The sequence below is a fragment of the Diospyros lotus genome, chromosome 8 (genome assembly GCF_014633365.1).
Source record: "Diospyros lotus cultivar Yz01 chromosome 8, ASM1463336v1, whole genome shotgun sequence".
Classification (NCBI taxonomy): domain Eukaryota; kingdom Viridiplantae; phylum Streptophyta; class Magnoliopsida; order Ericales; family Ebenaceae; genus Diospyros; species Diospyros lotus.
Genome location: NC_068345.1, coordinates 37250830 through 37272351, shown reverse-complemented (window position 1 = coordinate 37272351; position 21522 = coordinate 37250830).

Genomic DNA, 21522 nt, shown 5'->3' with positions numbered 1-21522 from the left:
TTTAGAGGCGATGAATGTTGCCCTGATGCAGCTGCACCCAAATAGTTGGGGCTTCATTCGTAGTTTCAAAGTGCTGGTTGAGTTTCTTAGCCGCAAACTTATTAAGGCGGTCTTTTTTCACTACTGTCACTGGAAAAGGGTCTACCGGGGTGGTTAGATTTCTCTAACCGACCGCATGGGGAAGTCGGTGCTTAAGGCTTTTACTTCGTCCCTTAAACATTTTAAGGACGACTTCTTTAAGGTGGGCTCAAACGAGAAAGAGCTCAGCTTTTTCCTGGGTAAGAGAGTTAGGGAGAAATACCCCTCGTGCTGACAGTCGGAATCGAACCCCCAATGGAGGTGGAGTATGAAGGTCTTGATTTGGAGGATTGGGCCCTAGCGGATGCTTTTACGTTTTCCCCCCAGCTCGAGTCAGCGAAACTCGTAGAATTCGGGGTGAATCCTCAAACCTTATATGAATATATGGGTACATTGTTGCTACATGTCTTTGTTTTGGTTTTCGCTGATCGATGGCTCTTATTGGGACTTCATGTTTCAGGGTAAAGGGCATTGTGTTTAATGGCGAAAGAGGTGGTGAGGCGCGTGGCGGAGAAGAGCGTCGGGGTGTCCTCCGAGACGCTTGTAAGCAAGGGGAAAGCCATTGCTGTGAAGTCGAAGGGTCCCATTCATGCCCAACTGATTTCTGCGGTTGTTGCTGACACCCATTCCCGCCAAAGGTCGAGAAGGCGCATCTTCACCGAAAAAGACGTACGGTAGCCGTCGAACCGAGGCCTTCAAGTCAAGTTCCTGATGCGCCAGGCTTTTTGAGCCAAGCTATCGATGCACTGGGTTCTTCGGGTCTTGGGTCGGCTACTGATGTTGTGGGCCCTTCGGGCTCAAATTCACTTACCGATGCCCCTACTTTCTCGAGCTCGGGTTGGGTTGATGGTGAGCCGGCACCAACCCAATTGAAGCATGATTCGAGACCAAACTTGTGGGATTGCGATGACGCCAAGGACAATCCCCGAAGCCTCTGGAGCCATGCCTTTCGGTTGGGGAAGTTTGTCAAGGATCATCTCCTCATGGAAGTTGATCAGAAGATGCTTGCCTTTTTTGGGAGATAAGGGGTTGTATCGATGGATGGAGATGTTACAACTGCACATTGCCAGTTGTTGTGTCATAGATTTTTCGAAAATAACGTCCATCTAAGAGTTTTTATTGATAAATTCAAGCAGGCATATTTTTAATGAGTAATTCCAAGAGTATTTTTTTCAAAGAATAAATCATAATTAAATTGCAAGAAAATAATTAATAATAATTATAATGTAAATATTCATAATTTTGGGGGCAAAATGGTCCAAGAAAAAATGTGGCACTATTTTGTATAAATTGCGTTGTAAATGAACAGTAAAGGACTTTTTGGCACAGTTCCCAAACCTCCTCCTTGTCTTGTTGCCATACCAACATTCTTCCTTGCGGCAGTATGCCCCAACCCTTCTCCTTGTTGTCGCCATAGCATTCCAGCATTCGTTCTTGGGACAGTCTGCTGTAAAATTCCAACACCTTGCCGCAACATCCTTGCGGCATCCTGGCAGCATGATGGTGTCTTGTGGCATTACTTCTTGCGGCTCCCTCGTGGCATCCTTACAGCATTCCTTCTTGCGGTAATTTTACCGCAACATTCCTCTTGGCCTTGCGACAGTCTTGCCGCAACATCCTTTTGGCAGCACCTTCTTATGGCAATTGATCCAACGGCAATCTGCTTCCAGCAACCCAGATGAAGGCCACCTCCCCCCTTACGCAAGTGCCAAGCGGGTCCCCAGTTGCTACATCCGTGCAAGGCACCTCAATTAGGATTGTATAATATATTATATGATGATAGTCACGCACTATTGCAATAGAGATTGCATAATATATTATATGATAGCCCTGTACAATTGCAATTGAGATTGCATATTATTTTATATTATGGCCACCAGATCCCTTAGCAAGCCACATGCCTCCCACTAATTTTATTAAAGCCTTCCTTAGTAAATTGGCCTTCACGTGCATGCTCTGCAATTCCCCCAAGAGCCCCACAGCTTTATGCATATACTTTACATATACTCCCATGTAATAGGCCTACCATTAGTATATTTAATTACATTCCGTATTGAGTATATATATATATACCATGAATATAATTAATTCAATATAAAATATGTATAAGATTAGCTCCACAAGCAAGTGCCCATGAGCCCACGTTTTGGCTTGGTCCATGCCCTCTCCAAGTGTCCTTCACATTTAATATATGTAAAAGCATTAATATAATTAATTAATTATATATGATGCAAGCAATTAATTAAGTAAAGAAGAGTTAATTAATCATATTGCGATCCTCCTTAAAGGAATTTATCCTCATTTTATACAATCAGGATCTCAGATATATCAAATTTAGAATAATAGAAAATATCTAGAAATATCATGTCAACTTGGAGCTTCATCCAGCTAGGCCCCTTAGAGGCCAAGAATCTGCTCTAGCAGCTTACCGTGAAGCTCACCTTCACTCGGAAGACTCCTTAGGCAGTTCGGCCCTTCGAGGGGATTCCTCTTAAGTCTACCCAAGTGCTCGTGATATGAATAAACCCTATTTCGTCAAAAAATGTACACATTAATATTTGTTAATTATCTCTTTTATTTATTACATATTTTCCTTCTCATACTGACTTAAGCATCAAGGGATATACACGGGCGAGGAATCGCCACGCGCCTTCTAACTTGTTCATGTGAGTGCAGTAATGTCCTGAACAGACCGAAGTTTACTCTTGAATGGATCAACCTGCTACTAAAAATGCCCCCGGGGGCTTATTGAGACCCCAACTAGATAATCGAAAACTGGAGTTACCCAACGTACATCACTACAAAAAATTCATTAATTAGTGACGAATTTAGTGACGTAAATTTTTCGTCACTATTTAGAGACGGATTTGCCATCGAAATTTCGTCGCCAAATTTTTAATTTTTTTTTATATTTAGCAATGGAATATTCCGTCATTAAATTTTTTTAATATTTTTTATTAAATTGTTAAATTTAGAGATGGAATTATCCGTCAAAAATAATTAAATAAAATAAAATTTATTTAGCAATGGGTAACCCGTCACTAACTAATTTTAAAAAAAATAAAATAAAAATTATTTAATGATAATTAAAAAATTAAAAAATAAAATAAATTTTATTTAGTGACAAGAAAACCCATCACTAAATAATTTAAAACATAAAAAATAAAATAAAATTATTTAACGATGGGTAATTAAACAAAATAAAAAATAAAATAAAATTTATTTAACAATAATTAAAAAAATTAAAAAATAAAATAAAATTATTTAGCAAAGGGCAAACCCGTCACTAAATAATTTTAAAATAAAAAATTATTTAGTGACGGCATTACTCGTCGTTAAATAATTAAAAAATAAAAAATAAAATAAAATTTATTTAGGGATGGGTGAACACGTCGCTAAATAATTCAAAATATAAAAAAAATAAAATTTACTTAATGATAATTAAAAAAATTAAAAAATAAAATAAAATTATTTAGCGAGAGGATTACTCGTGGCTAAAAATTTTAAAAAATAAAAATAAAATAAAGTTTATTTAGTGATAATTAAAAAAATTAAAAAATAAAATAAAATTTATTTAGCGACAAGGAAACCCATCACTAAATAATTTTAAAAAAAATTATTTAGCTATTACATTACTCATCGCTAAATAATTAAAAATAAATAAATAAAATAAAATTTATTTAACGACGGTAACTAGTCACTAAACAATTGAAAAAAAAATAACATAAAATTATTTATCAACGGGATTACTTATCGCTAAATAATTAAATAAAATAAAAAATAAAATAAAATTTATTTAGCGACGGGATTACTCGTTACTAATCCCGTCGCTAAATAATTAAACAAAATAAAAATAAAATAAAATTTATTTAGCAACGGATAAACTCATCACTAAATAATTTAAAAAAATAAAAATGAATTAAAATTATTTAGCAACAATTTGACCCGTCACTACATAATTAAAAAAATAAAAAATAAAATAAAATATATTTAGCGATGGGTAAACCCATCACTAAATAATTTAAAAAATAAAAATAAAATAAAATTATTTAGCGACAAATTACCAGTCACAAAATATTTAAAAACATAAAAAATATAAAATTATTTAGTGACGGGTAATCTCGTCGCTAAATAACTAAGCTAAATAATTAAAAAATAAAAAATAAATTAAAATTTATTTAGCGACGAGTAGACCTATTGCTAAATTATTTAAAAAATTAAAATTAAATTTATTTAGTGACGGGTTAAGCCATCCCTAAATAATTTAAAAAATAAAATTAAAATAATATTTATTTAGTGATGGATATTTCATTACTAAATAATTAAAAAATAAAAATAAATTTAAATTTATTTAGCGACTGGATATTCCGTCATTAAATAATTAAAAAAATAAAATTAAAATTAAATTCATTATCTGTTGCTAAATAATTACAAAAATTAAATAAAATTAGGAATATTTAGCCTTGAAATATTTCATTGTTAAATAATTAAAAAAATTTAAATTATTTTAGAAATTTTAAATTTTAAATTATTTAAACAAATATATGTATAACTTCTATAATATACAAAAACATCTCGAGAGTGTCGTTTGGATCATCACTCCACTCTTAAGGATAGACTTAAAGATTAAAACAAATTAACAACATAAATAAAATTTTTACAACATTATTTATGTAAACTGAAGTCGTTATTTAATCAAAATATAATTATGTGACAAAAATATTATAAATAATTGAATACAAGTTTTCATATAATAATTTTTTCTTGAATGATTTTATGGTCCAAATGAAACCATTCATCATATAGAAAATTTAAAAAACTTATATGTTGAGGTATCATTAATTTTTTCGATCATAAATTAATATTTGAGAATATTAATTAATTATTTGATTATTTGAAACCAACCAAGCATATTTCTTAATTAAGTTTTTTGCTTTCACTTCATTTTTCTTTTCTTCAATGCATTTGATAAATTAGCACATACAGGTGATTAAAAGACTAAAATGTTGTAATACCCCATGTTTGTATGAGGTTGCCACGTAATTTAGATAAGTTTAGAATACCGAAAAATTGACTTGATAACAATTATCAGTACCGAATCAACTGCAGGGAATGCCTCGGGGTGAAATTGTTTAAGGAAAATGATAAGGTCTCGACGAGTGTTTTGAGATAGGATTTATAGTATCCAAAGAAATCGGATCGGAATGATTTTCGGTACATCTAAAATACAGCTGCTATTTAGGCTGCAAAACCAAATTATCGTAGAGGACTCCCAAAAAATCAACGGAATCCTAGAGGGACTCCATTTTTTCGTAATGAGCAACCGTTCAGTGGTTTCGAGATGAAACAATAGCCCAGTAAGGACTCTGGGGCAAAATCGTCATTATCGAATAACTTTGAAGATATTAATTTTATGTTTTCGATATTATAATGCAACTTAATTTGGTGTTTAATGATGTAATTGCTATTAGGAAATTGCTCAAGTGATATTATGAGAAAATTGGGGTTAATGCATAATTTTTATATATATTAAATGTAATATATAATATATATATATATAGTATATATAAATATATATGGGTATGGTTGTGTGTGCGTGGAAGCCATGCCCTGCAAAATTTCATGGCTGAGACTTACGCAAGATTAAAGAGATTTTAACAGGATTTAGGGAGAGAAATGGTAGCTAGATTTGAGGAAATGGCGGTCGAATTTGAGGGATTGTGATCGTATGATGTACAATATATATATATATATATATTGCGTGCTGTGTGTGCGTGTGTTCGCCCATCCTCTGCAACCGAAAGCCATACTCTACAAGTTTGGAAAGTGTTGCACGCCAAGTTTGCTAGAGTGGTGCCCATGCTTCATCAGCTATAAATAAAGAAAAGTTTGAGATATTTGAGCAGAGCAAGCAACAGAGAGTTGTAGAGAGAGAAAAAAAACAGCCGCGAGCTAGCTCCAATGGCTGGGCTGCGAGTTCAAGCGGGCGGAGGGTGGCCAACAACGTCGCGGTGACCGACGAGCTCGATGGAGGTCCTCGAATGGCTCAGAATCGGCGAAGAAGGCCGGAGGCGCGGCCATGGCAGCCACGAAGCTCCTGTTGCAACAGCTAGGTGGGATCATGGCCGCGGGCAGTAGAGGCGGCGGAGGAGGCCGCGATGGCGGGCGGCGTGGAAGCAACCGGAGGCTCGACCGGCGGCAATAGGGGCGGTCGAAGGTGGCTTGGGATGGCTGGTTTCAGCCATGGCAGCACGCAGGCACTGGTTCGCGCACGCAGAAGCAGGGGAAATAAGGGAATGAGGAAGAAAAAGAGAAGAGAAGAAGAAAAAAAAGGAAGAAAGAAAAAGAAAAGAAGGAAAAAAAGAAAAGAAGAAGAAAAAGAGAGAAGAAAAAGAATGCGTGAGTTGGAGGAGGAAGGAGGGACGAAGAAGATGAATAGGAGAAAGAGAAAATAAAAAAGAAAGAAAGAAAAGAAAAAGAAAGAAACAATAGAGAAAAAAATAGAAAAAATGTTAGAAAAATCTTGAAAAATAGGATTTAGGGATTTAGTAATTTTTCAAAGATTTTGTCAAGAAAAATGGTTCGAACATGTATTTCGAGAATATGGCACGCATACCGAGGAAGCCAGAGATACTAAGTTAAGATGAGTAAAATTTCTTAGAAAATTTTAAAAATTCAAGAATATTATTTTATAAATTTTCGTAGTGAAATATTTGAGAAAATATTTTTGAAATATTTAGTTTAGATCTATTGAGGAAAAATAGAGAGAAAAAAAAAGAAAATACAAGAAATTATGGAAAATAGGTTTTGGATGCTTATTTAAATAATTATGGTAATTATGATGCTTTGAGACTTAAGTTGAAGTGACTTATGCGAATTTTGAGGTTGGCACGTAAATCGAGCGATGCACAAATTTCAAGGCAAAGCACGAATATCGAGGTAGCCCGATAAGTTAGAAAAGGTAAGTGCTACTTCCCAATTAAATTTAGTTTTATGGAAAAATACTTAATTTGTAAGTGATTTATGTTTGGAAAAACTCGATCCTCGGGAATGCTTTCATCATATTGACATGTTCCGATATGTATCCATCACGTAGACTGCAGACATGACATGCTATGAAATGCATATATACATGTTAATATCATTGATTACACGCATCATGGCCATAAGGAGTACGAACTAGCACCGCTATTTTACCAAGGGTGCCCTCATACACCCCGTTTTCAAAAAAGATGGTCGTAAAAATGGTAGGTAGCATGAAGAATGCAGTTGACACCTACGATGAGTAAGACATTGCATTCATGCACGAAATATGTTTTCTGTACCCTTACTTAGATGATTCATCATCTAACTTGGACTTTACTCTTGGAATATTCAAACGTTCTAAATGAAAGTTGTAACAGATACGAGGAAGAATGAGGCATGAAATGACACTTAGTAGAGTGCATAATAAATGAAATGTATGTAATGTAGCTCCTGTATTTAAGTTCTGCTATTTTGAATTCTGAATGTTTTGAAAGCATGAGAATGTATAACCTTATTTAGAGTTAAGATTAGTTGAGAACTTATGTTTTGTATTAAGCTATGTTAAGGAATGAAGATGTAAGAATTGATTTCTGGTCAATGTTAAGATATCAGGTTTTGATCCTTACTTCCGCATTTAATATGTATAATGATTTTCTTTCGAGAAAAAATGAATTGGGAATTTTGGAACATTTCGATGAATGATGTGGTTTAGCATTAGTTTGAAAAGTTTATTATTCCAGAATTGTCTTAAGTTATAATGCGCCCGATAAAGCGAGACGTTACAAATGTGATATTACATATGACACGTTTTTAATTTGATATGAACATACATACTACGCAAACAACAAATCTATTGCAAACAATAAACGTTACAATAGTTTTATAAATATAGATTCAATATAAGAAATCCATCACAAACATTTGGATCATATCATTATCTCAAAATAATTTTTTTATTATTTTAAAATTTAAATGAGATTGCAGAGATCAGTGGGATCATTTGCGTCCTAGAAAAAAAATATATATACACATATGAAAAAAATATTAAATTAATATATTAATCAATGATCATATGGACAAATACATCCAAAAAGACATAATATTACTTAAACTAATTTTGATATATGTTCTCTATACAAATCAATAAGCACTTCTCAAAAATATATAGAAATTCCTAGAAAAAATTTCTTTTATCGTTGGAATTGATGCACCAAGTTTTTTGAGTAATACCCATGTTAAGATTATTTTTATTTGTAATATATTATAATTCTATATCAATCAATCAAAATTTATGAAGAACCCTGATATTAGCACAACCAGTGATTGAACATTTGACAATACTTGACATATCGTATCAAATAAAAATGAAATTAAAAATCTAATAATTAATATCAAGTGTCTTCAATATTTATAGTGTAAATTAAAAAACATAAATAAAAGAGCATAAAGATTCAATGAAATAATCTTGATCAACGAGAAGTATAATTTTTAATTCTATATTTAATTTATTTGTGTATTTATATTTTATAATTTTTATATTTATATTTTATAAATAAAATATTTATTTTTATTAGTATTTATATTATTTTATTGTTTTATATTTTAATTTTTAAAAATAAAATATTATATTTTAATATTTTAAAATTAAATGTTTAAATAAATAATATTTACTTTTTATTATTTAATTTTATAATACAATATTTTATATTATATTATAAAATATTATATCTCAGTATATATTTTATTATTTATTTATATTTTTTAATTTATTTTAAATCCCCCCACGTGTCCCATCCCTGCCCCACCCCCAACCCCCAACCTCCTCCCCCCACGTGTCCCCCTTCCCCCTCACCCCCCACCCCCCACGTGTCCCCTCCCCTCCAGCGAAATTGAAATCCACCCCCCGGCCCAATTATTTTAATTTCCCGCCACCTCCCCCCTATTTAAATATCCCCCCCGCCCCGCCCCCCTCAGCGTTCCTTTCTGCGTCTCTCCCTCCCTCCTTCAGTTCGGCATCACTCCATCTTATAAGGTATTTTTTATTTTTTTTATTTTATCATTTTAACTGTTAGATATATTTTGAATATTTGTTAGTTATAGATTTTTTTTTTAACGGATATGTTAATTTTATTTTAATATTTTTGTTATTTATATTTATCACATGTATGTTATTGTTTATTTTACATTTATATAGTTATATATTTTGTATATTTATTATTATGTATTGTGTATATATTATTAATGATTTATACAAAAAATCATTAACAAATGTGTAAAAAAATTATTATGTCAAATAACATTTGTAAATGAAATATTAAGTGGTTATAAAAAATAAAATGAATATACAATTTTTTTTAAAACAGTGTTTTATGTAGTTATTTATTAAATATATTATAATAATTTTAAATAAAAAGCTTAATATTTATATTTTAATAAGTTTTTTATAAATATTGTTAGTTAGTTAGGTATTTATTAAATACAAGCTTTAAAATTGGAAATAAAAATATAATGTCATAAAATTTAATAAAAATTTTAAAAATAATTTTTTTAATAAAAGAAATATTAATTTATATAAAAAATTTAATAAATATACTATTTTTTTTTGTAAAAACAGTGTTTTTAGTTATTTATTAAATATATTATAATAATTTTAAATAAAAGCTTAATATTTGTATTTTAATTAATTTTTATTTATATTTTAAAATTAAAAATACAAATATAATGTTATAAAATTTAATAAAAATTTAAAATATAATGTTTTTTAAAAGAAATATTAATTATATACAAAAATTTAATAAATATTCAATTCTTTTGTGTAAAAACAGTGTTTAAGTAGTTATTTATTAAATATATTATAATAATTTTAAATAAAAAGCTTAATATTTGCTTTTTTTTCTATTCAATTAATTTATTAAATTTTTAATTATCAAATTTTGTATTTATTTATAAATATAATTATCAAAATTTTAATTTGTATTTTAATTAAAATATTTCTCAACATAATTATATAAATTATAAAAATATACAAATTAAAAATTTTAAATGTGAACTTTCGTAAATAGTAATAATTATGAAAATATTTATTTTTATATTTATACTAATTTATATAATTATATTTTTATTTTTATTTTTATTTTTATTTAATTAAACTTAATTAATGAAATTATTTTTTTTAATTTTTACATTCTTGCATGATTTAAAATAATTGAATTTTATTTAAATTTTAATATCTGATTTTAATTTTTTAATTATTATTTTTTAATTTTCAGATTCTTAACTAATTTAAAATAATTTAATTTTATTAAAATTATAATATATAATTTTTTTATTTTTAAAAATAATTTAGTGACGGAAAACCATTACTAATCTGTGACGGGTTCCTCGTCACTAATCAACCCCACAAGTATTAAAATAATTTAATTTTAATATAATTTTATTTAAAATATAATATATATTTTATTTTTTATTCTAAAAAAATAATATAGTGACGAAAACCCCGTCACTGATTTGTGACGGGGTGATTCCCATCACTAATCTCTGACAGGGTTCCTATCACTAATCAACTAAGGATTAAAATAATTTAATTTTAATATAATTTTATTTAAAATATATTTTTTATTTTTTATTTTTTATTTTAAAAAAATAATTTAGTGACGGGAAGCCTCGTCGCTAATCTGTGATGGGGTGATTCCTATCACTAATCTGTGACGGGATTCCCGTCACTAATCAGCTTAGGATTAAAATAATTTAATTTTAATTTTATTTTATTTAAATTTTTATTTTTTATTTTACAAAATATTTTAGTAACGGGAGTCCCGTCGCTTATCAGCGAAGGGTAGTCCCCGTCACAGATTAACAATAAAAATAATTTAATTTTAATTTAATTTAATTTATATTTTAATATATGATTTTTATCTTTTTATTTAAAAAATATTTTAGTGACGGAAAGGCCGTCACTAATCTAAGACGGGGCTACCCGCCACTGATCTATGACTGGAATGCCCGTCACAGATTAGTGATGGGATATTCTCATCACTAATTTGATAGAATTGAATTGATATGGCACACATCAAGAGGGGGTGAATTGGTATAATTAAAAAAATTCTTTTGAGAAGTAAAAATATTTTGGTTAAAAAAATTTTTATCACTAAATAAGCAAAGTCAATAGAGCAAGGGTGCAAACATAAAACAGAAAAGATGAAGAGCAATGAAGACACAGATTTATAGTGGTTCAGTCTTCCAAGCTTAGTCTACTACCTTAGCTATCCACTAAAGATTTTAAAAACAATTTCACTATCAAACCCTCTACTCAATATGAGCAGGTCCTCTAGTCCTTGACTAGGTAGAGTTACAACCTCCCAATTTAATGGGCCCTCTAGCTACTGCTAGAAAAAATACAGAAAATGAAGTAGAGATTCTAAGAGTACAACTCTTAGTTACAAGCTCTCTCTTTAAATGAATGATCGAGGCTTAAAAGAATAGAACAGTAAGATATCAAAGCCTCTTAAATGGAAATACAGAGAGAAAAAGGTAAAAGCTCGATGTAATAGTGAAGGCACGGTCGTTTAAGATATTCAATGTGTTTCAGCAGCCTTCAATGCGTCTTCAACCACCTATTTATAGTTGATGGTGAGCAAGTTCAAAATTTGGACCGTTGTGGGTGGTTGGGCGAGTATTTAATGCGCCAAAAACTAGCCGTTATAAGTTTCTGTGAAACACATAGTCGACAGAGAAAATGGATTATTCAACTATTCTATCAAATAAAGCTAAGCATAGTCGACAGACAGAAAGTGATAGTCGACTATTTTTTAACACAAAAATCCCATAGTCGACAGATACAAATGCATAGTCGATAGATGTGAAAATGTGAAGAGAATTTTGAATTTAAAGAACAAAAATAGTCGACAGATAAAAAGCCATAGTCGACTATTCTTACTTGATAGTCGACAGATTAAAAAATAGTCGACAGATGCCTCACATAGTCGACAGATCAAACCAACATAGTCGACTATCCTTATACATAGTCGATTATCCTTAACAACATAGTCGACTATTCTAAGGCATAGTCAATAGAATGAAACACATAGTCGACTATCTTTTTGAAAACATAGAAAACTTTAACAAATCCTCATTTTGATTTTTTTGAAAGCAAGTTGAGATTATCAAAAGTATATTTTGAAATAAACATTACTCAACCAAACTCAATATTTCTTCTATAGGTTTTCATATCTTGCTTCAAAATTCATGTATTACAAATTTGTTTTCTCATTCATATAATCCATATCTTGCTTCAAAATTCACATATTAAAAAGTTATTTTCTCATTCATATAATCCATATTGTAGATATTGATTTTCATATAGTTATTATCAAAACCATTTTATTACTAAGAGTAAAATATCATAATTCCGTGACAAAAATCGTTCGTCACTAAATCCGTGACTAAATTTCTGCAACGCCACTTTTAGTGACGGATTTTTTTATTTTAGTGACGAATTTTCCCGTCAGTAAATTTGATTTTTCTTGTAGTGAAAATATTCGATGTTAAGATATAATCATATATCATAATATAAGCCATATATCATAAATAAATATAAGGCAATATTTCATAATATTACGATAACTGTAATATGTAAGTCATATATCGTAAGTAAATATAAAGTAATATTTCGTAATATTACAATAACTAAAATATGTAATGTAAAACTAGACTCCTTTTATGTTGGGATGAGCCAGAAACTCAACCCTAATCAACCCCCTTTAAACTCAAATAAAAACTGATCGATTTCTTACACAAATGAACGGACAGAATCATACACAAAGCATAAAACGAATTAACGATATCAACACAAGTGATTTACCATGGTTCACCCGTTAAAGAGGGCTACGTCCACGTTAAGCTCCGACAAAAGGAGTTCACTGCACTATAGGGATACAAATTTACAGCCACAGATTACAAACAGAAAACCACTCTCCAATCTTACTGTACAAAAACAATTTCTCAGAAATTTAACACAGCCCCATAACCACAATTTAAGGTCAGAGGCTTACAACTTAGAGAACAAAACAAAATAGAACATCTATATAGAGAGAATGAGTAAAAGAGAATGATCAAAACAAACCCTAGATGCAGCGGATAATCGGAGGTCGTCTCAATTCTCATCCCGAGGTGATTGTAGCTAATATAAAGGAGACTCAAGCGGTGGAGATCGCGTCATATAAAGCAGAGAGCAGAGCATCGACGATAGGGGAAGAGGCAAGCTAAAAGACAAAGAGAAGCACGTTGAAACGGCAAAAGCGGTTTCCGTTTTGGCCCTCCACCTAGGGCCCAAAACGCTGCCGTTTTGGGCAACCATAGGGGTTGCCAAAATGCCTTCCTGCCTTTGCCAAAAAACGCTGCCGTTTGAAGCTTCACTTAAAACAAAAATCTTCACCTTGAAGCTTCAATCATTAAGGGACAATCCATTAACAGTGCAACAAGCTACAATCTATGCCATCATTACTCAAGTTGTTTGGTTTTTCAACCAATTGTGACATGCAGCAAGTCCAAACAATGTTTGAACTTGGCTGCAGTCACAATTTTTATCCTCATATCAGCTAGGTTGTTTTCTGTTGGGACCTTTTGAATAATTGCACTTTCCTTGGCTACTTGGTCCCTTACAAAATGAAACTTTACATCTACATGTTTGGTTCTCTCATGATATACAGGGTTCTTACATAAATGTATGGCACTCTGACTATCAGAAAATACTATAACCTTACCTTGTAACATATGAATCTCTTTTAACAAACCTTGGAGCCAGATGGCTTATTTGAAGGCATCAGTGACAGCCACATATTCTGTCTCAGTGGAAAACAGTGCAACCAGAGGCTGCAACTGAGACTTCCAACTGATGCAATTGCCTCCTAAAGTAAAAAAGAAAGAAGTTGTAGATTTTCGAGAGTCCTTGTCACCAGCAAAGTCAGAGTCCACATATCCAACAAGATTAAAAACATCACAATTCCTTTTATAAATTAACCCAATATCAGCAGAGCCATTAATGTACCTTAACACATACTTTAAAGCTTCCCAATGAATTTTACTAGGGTTAGACATGAATCTACTAAGTAGAGAAATTGAAAATGCTAAATCAGGCCTAGTACTAATCATTGAGTACATTATGGTTCCAATGACATTAGCATATGGGATTTTTTCCATCTTAAGCATTTCAGAATCAGATATTGGACACTATTTTTTAGATAAAATGAAGTGACCAGCCAAGGGAACATTTACTGGTTTACAACCAGACATGCCAAACTTTTGAACAGATTTCAACAAATAATCATGTTGATGAATTTTCAGACAAGAATTACTCCTATCCCTTTCAATAATCATTCCTAAAATTCTTCTAGCAGGTCCTAAGTCTTTCATATCAAAGTTGGTATTTAGCAGAGATTTTAACTCACAAATTTTAGACTTAGACTTGCTAATTAATAAAATGTCATCAACATACAGCAGCAAATAAACAGGAGTATCAGATAACATGAAGTAGAAGCAATTATCATATTCACTTCTGTTAAAACCAATCCCAAATGCAAAATTGTCAAAATTTTTATACCATTAACCTGGAGATTGTTTTAACCCATACAAGGACTTCTTTAACAAACAAACATGATCAGGATGTTTCTTGTTAACATAACCTACTGGTTGATCCATATAAATTAGTTCTTCTAAGTCCCTATGTAAGAAAGCAGCTTTAACATCCAGCTGTTCTAATTCTAAATTATACTGAACAACTATTGCAATCATCATTCGAATAGTTTTAAATTTAACAATAGGGGAAAATATTTCAATATAATCAATACATTCCCTCTGGGTAAACCCTTTAGCTACTAATCTAACTTTAAACCTTAAAGGATCAGAGGGTAACATATCTTCTTTAACTTTGAACAGCCACTTACATTTTACCAGCTTCTGGTTCTGAGGTCTAGGGACCAATTCTCAAGTGTTGTTGGTCATCAAAGAGTTCATCTCTTTGTCCATAGCTTGCTGCCATTTTAAACAGTCATGGGAACTGACAACCTCCTCATAGGAGGTAAGCTCACTACTTCTCATCTCCAAACCTGCCACTAAGGCACAGTAAACTAAATCTGAGTAAGAATATCTTGCATGAGGCCTTATAGTCCTCTTGCTTCTGTCCCTTACCAACTGGTAGTCCCTAAGGTTCTGGTGAGGAGAGTCATATTGCTCTTCCTCACCTTCAGGAGCTACAAATGGCTTCTCATGATCACTTTCATGATCAGATGGTAGGTCAACTTTAGGATTTGAAACATATGAGGAGGAAGTAGCCGGCAGATCAGGAACATCTGCCGGTTGCTCCACCTCATTTTGGGTATTACCAATTATAGGGAAGTCATCTGGGGTGCTAGGTGTGGGATAGTGTTCCAAATTTTCTTATTTACAAAGGAAGATAGATTCATTGAATATAACATCTCTGCTAATTATTATCTTAACTCCACCTGAACTCCTATCCCACAATCTATATCCTTTTGTACCATCTTAGTACCCCACAAAAACACATTTGATAGATCTAAGATCAAATTTTCCCACTGATTGGTGGGCGTATGCCTCATAACCAAAAACTTGAGATAATTGAAATTTAATTTTCTGCCTGTCCATATTTCTTGAGGACACTTTAGGTTTAATACAGTGGAAGGGCTACGATTTATCAAGTGGGCAGCAGTGGAGAGAGTCTCTCTCCAAAAGGTTTTAGGTAGGCCAGCTGTAAAAAGGAGACACCTAACTTTCTCTAACAAAGTCCTGTTCATTCTCTCAGCCACCCCATTTTGTTGGGGTGTGTTTCTCACGATTTTATGCCTAACAATGCCATGAGAGTCACAAAAATCATCAAAGTCTCTATTATAGAATTCTAAACCATTGTCAGTTCTTAGAGTTTTAACCCTCTTGTTAGATTGGTTTTCTACTAAGGCTTTCCATATTTTAAATTTATCTAAAGTCTGATCCTTAGTTCTAAGAGGAAAGACCCAAACCTTCCTTGTAAAGTCATCCACAATGGATAGAAAGTACCTGTTCCCACCAAGAGTAGGCTTTTGAGAGGGGCCCCACAAATCAGCATGCACATACTCTAAGCATACCTTCGCCAGGTGAGTTCCTGTATGGAAACTCATCCTGTGTTGCTTGCTTAGGATGCATGACTCACAAAAGTTCAAAGGATCTGTAGGCACTGAACCAAGGTAGCCTTGGTTTGATAGTGCCTTTAGACCTTTCTGACTCATGTGACAAAGTCTCAAGTGCCAGAGATCTGTCTTATCAGCTTTAGCCATGCATGCAGTTGAAAAATTAACAGAGGGTAATGAATAACCATTCAAAACATATAGACCATATTTTTTAGTACCAGTGAGAATTAGGTGTTTATTCTTAAAGACATGCATATTCTCATTTTTTTTTCTTTATAAGAATAACCTAATTCATCTAAGGTTCCAAGATATATGAGATTTCTTTTTAATCCAGGCACGTATCTAACATTTGTAATAATCTTAATCTTGTTATCATGCACTTTCAAAGATATATCACCCATGCCTTGAACACAAGTTTGATTGTTACCCATATACACAGCTCCTGTTTCTTTGTTACTAAAATTTTGAAACCACTCGATGTTTGGGCACATGTGAAATGAACAACCAGAGTCCATTATCCATTCATTAGCAACAGTTGAACTAGAAACAATAAGAACTTCATCTAGGTTATTGGAGCTGCTTGCAGCTACCGATGCATCCCCCCATTGTTTTTGTTTCTTTAGCAAGTCATAACAGTATTTCTTTATGTGACCCTTCTTCCCACAATGGTAGCATTTCCATTTGGGCTTTTGCTTACCCTTTTTACCCTTACCCTTAAATCCTTTAACCTACAGTTTGGTTACTATTTCCTATGTTATTTCTCTTATTAGATTTACCTTTAACAAACAAGTTGTTAGCTGGTTTCTTAGATGCATTTAATTCTAATTCTCTTGCCTTAATTCCTGAAATAACGAGGTCTAAACTAGGTACAATACCAGTATATTGTAAAGCATGTTTAACCACATTATATTCATCTGGTAGAGAATTTAAAAGGATCATAGCTTCACTGGTATCACTAAGGGCTTGATCAGTTCCTCTTAACAATAAACTAAGTTTGGTAAACTCATCTATGTTTCCATCCATAGATTTAGAAACATTCATCTTAAAGTTAAATAGCATACCCTTTAAATAAACTAAATTTGAAGCAGACAAAACAGAGTATAATGAATCAAGTTTATTCCATAGTTCAAGAAGGGTATTCATGCCATCTACTTTACGTATAACACTATCATCAAGATGCAGAAAGATAAGATTGAATGCTTCTTCCCTTACCTCAACAACTCTTGTGAGTTGTTTTGCTGTCCATTTCTCTTCGTTAGATTCAAGTGCAACAAGCACTTTATGAAGAGAGAGCAGGACTCTCATCTTTTTCTTCCAACTACCGAAATCGCTTTTACCATTGAATGTACCAATTTCAAATCGGGTTGATGTCATCTTCGCCTTGCACGAAGGTACTCTAGGAAACCCTAGACACTGACCAGACTCACACAGTAAAAATAATAGACCGACGAGAGACTTACAGTAAACCCTAGGAATCCAAGAAAACAAACACCATACCAATAAACCCTAACTGAGATAAAACTTAGTCGTAGGTACTGTGAGTATAAAGGCTCTGATACCACTGTTGGGATGAGCCGGAAACTCAACCCTAATCAACCCCCTTTAAACTCAAATAAAAACTGATCGATTTCTTACACAAATGAACGGACATAATCATACACAAAGCATAAAACGAATTAACGATATCAACACAAGCGATTTACCATGGTTCACCTATTAAAGAGAGCTACGTCCACGTTGAGCTCTGACAAAGGGAGTTCACTGCACTATAGGGATAAAAATTTACAACCACTGATTACAAACAGAAAACCACTCTCCAATCTTACTGTACAAAAACAATCTCTCAGAAATTTAACGCAGCCCCATAACCACAATCTAAGGTTAGAGGGTTACAACTTAGAGAACAGAACAAAACAGAACATCTATACAGAGAGAATGAGTAAAAGAGAATGATCAAAACAAACCCTAGATGCAGCGGATAATCGAAGGCCGTCTCAATTCCCATCCCGAGGTGACTGTAGCTGATATAAAGGAGACTCAAACGGTGGAGATCGTGTCGTATAAAGCAGAGAGCAGAGTATCGACAATCGGGGAAGAGGCAGGCTAAAAGACAAAGTGAAGCACGTCAATTGAAACGTCAAAAGTGGTTGCCGGTTTGGCCCTCCACCCAAGGCCCAAAACATTGCCGTTTTTGGCAGCCATAGGGGTTGCCAAAAGGCCTTCCTGCCTTTGCCAAAAAACGCTGTCGTTTGAAGCTTCACTTAAAACAACACTTTATAAATAGAGCCCGTAATACAATGCAAAGCCATCACTCTTGGCATTTGCTTGCTTTCCTTGAGCTTTTTCTCTCTACCTCTTTCCTTCATTCTCTCTTCTTTCTCGTAAATCATACAAGGAGTATAAGCAAATTAGAGGCCAACAAAGAAATGACACTTCCAAGAAGCGCGAAAGGGAGGAAGATCGTCTCCCTACATTCTTGAAATATCTAGATGATCTTTACAAGGAAGCCACTGAGCTCAGCACGCATTGCGACGCAAAGGTTGCCATCGTCATCTCCTTGCCTTCTAGCAAGCTCTACACTTTTTGGTCACCCCAACTTTGAGATGATTGTTGATTGATTCCTTAACCTGGACCCCAAACAACCCATTGGCGGGATTGGCGATCCTGTTGAAGATGCTAACACCAACATTAACAAACTTAGCCCCAAAGATATCCAGAAGCTGAAGGCCTGGCTTTAGGAAATGAAGGAGAAGATTCGTGAGCACCACGCAAAGTTGGTCGCCAACGCTCCCCCTACCGTAGCGGTGGCTGGCGATGATGCTAGTTCGAGGTCTTCTTTTGGCTATGCTGGAGCTGGTTCTTTGGGCCATGGCCTAGGAGGCATGCCCTAGGAAATGATGTTTTAGGGTGATCCATTAATAAGAGATCAATGTGTTTTTATAGTTTGAGTACGGGTGTTGTAGTTCCATTGATCTGATAAAGAATAAATTTAAAAGAATGAATCTTATGCATATATATATATATATATATCTTACTGTTTTTAATAAGAAACTAGTGAATCACCCGTGCGATGCACGGATATCGCAAGAAAAAAAAATCGTTAATACGGAAGTTATATAATTTTGTAATTATAATAAATTAACATCATAATAAAGAAGTAGAAAATAATCATGTTACAATCATGAGAAATGAACAAACATACAACAAAATTAATTATTCAATTATTCCAGAATATGTATGTCTCTTTTTGTCTGACTTTTTTTTTATTTTTTGACAATTTTTATGCTTTTATTATGGTCTTTTTACTAACACATATGTGTGCCTTTAACTAAAGATTGTATCCAACGTCTATAGTATTCGTGACTTATTACAGTGAAGTTAACGTATACTATTTCTAACACACTATTTTCACTTTGATGCACAAAATACTAAAAATATGACATGTCTTATTTTGAACTCTCAGTAGCAAGGTAGTTGATTACTCAGTATAAATGGTGATTTCTCGATTCATTTTATTAATTATTTGATTGAAAATGTTTCTTGTTCGTTATGATTTCAATATTGTATGTGTTATTAAACTATAGCTCAATTATGATAAATTTTCGTGTAATATGCTACAAAGAATAATTTGTGCAGTGAAAAAAAGAAAAGAAAAAGAATGCATGTAAGAATGTAGGAACGTTAAACACCCACTATAAATTAGTGGACTAAAAAAAATATACAAATAAATAGAAGTGGAAGAATACAAAAAATGAGCAAATACATAAGTGTGAATCAATAAAAAAAAATAAATAATAAAAGAAAACAAAAACATGTAGATCAAACAAATTGTCTAGATATAAATCCAGCAACAACCAAAATATTTAGAAATAAAAAATTAGCAAACCAAGTTTGCCTTGCGTAAGAAATTATAACAAAAGCCAACAAATAAAATTCAGTAGCAATTAACAAAACAACCTCAAAAGTTTTATAAGAATAGGTCATAACAAAGAAAAAAAAATATTGTAATTCGAAGCCAATCAAATAAATTTTTTTTCAGTTATCCTCCTTCTTGATCATCAATTGAATTTTCTTAGTTGGATTTGTCAAGAAATCGCTAAGGAGAACCCTTTTGGCAAAACACCTTTCATAGTTTTCCAATGTATGTATAACTTACAACCCGATTTCAGCAACGTAGTAACTTCATCATTAGATGAAGAAATTTAGAATATAATATCATTAATTAGTACTTACATCATACATATTAGGAATCCTCAAACTTATTTTACAAATATAAATATTAAATTCTGAAAATTGATGAAGTATATTTTCTCACTCAATTTCGATCTTTTTAATCTTTCAATAAAGATCAAATTCTTGCTCTTGAGAAATGTGAGCATAATACGTTAGAACATGTTTTAGCACATAATCATTCTTAACACATTACAAACATTAAAACCTTAAACACTATACTAATTTAACTTGCTCCTAACATACAAGTGCACTTAGAAATCAAATTAACGTTAATTACCAACTTCATCACACTAAAAACTTCACTACGTTTGCAAATTAAGTTATACATAAAATTATAACATTTAAAATTATAAAAAATAAATTTAAATTAATTAAGCTATATATAAAATAAAGAGAATTTAAATAATCAATTAATTATATAAATGATAATAATCAAATTTTTAAAGTTGATTATCCATATATGACTTCATATATTTCTCCTGTCAATCAATTACCACATTCAAGATATGTCAAATTTTTAAGAAAGTAATAAAAAATAATATTAAAATATAAAATTATAACATTTAGTTATATATAAAATGATAACATTTAAAATTATAAAAAAAACCTTACTCCTAGCATACACGTGCACTTAGAGATCAAATTAAGGTTAATTACCAACTTCATCACACTAAAAACTTCACTACGTTTGCAAATAAAGTTAAAAATAAAATTATAACATTTAAGTTATACATAAAATTATAACATTTAAAATTATAAAAAATAAATTTAAATTAATTAAGCTATATATAAAATAAAGATAATTTAAATAATCAATTAATTATATAAATGATAATAATCAAATTTTTAAAGTTGATTATTCATATATGACTTCATATATTCCTCATGTCAATCAATTACCACAATCAATTACCACATTCAAGATATGTCAAATTTTTAAGAAAGTAATAAAAAAAATAATGTTAAAAAATAAAATTATAACATTTAGTTATATATAAAATGATAACAT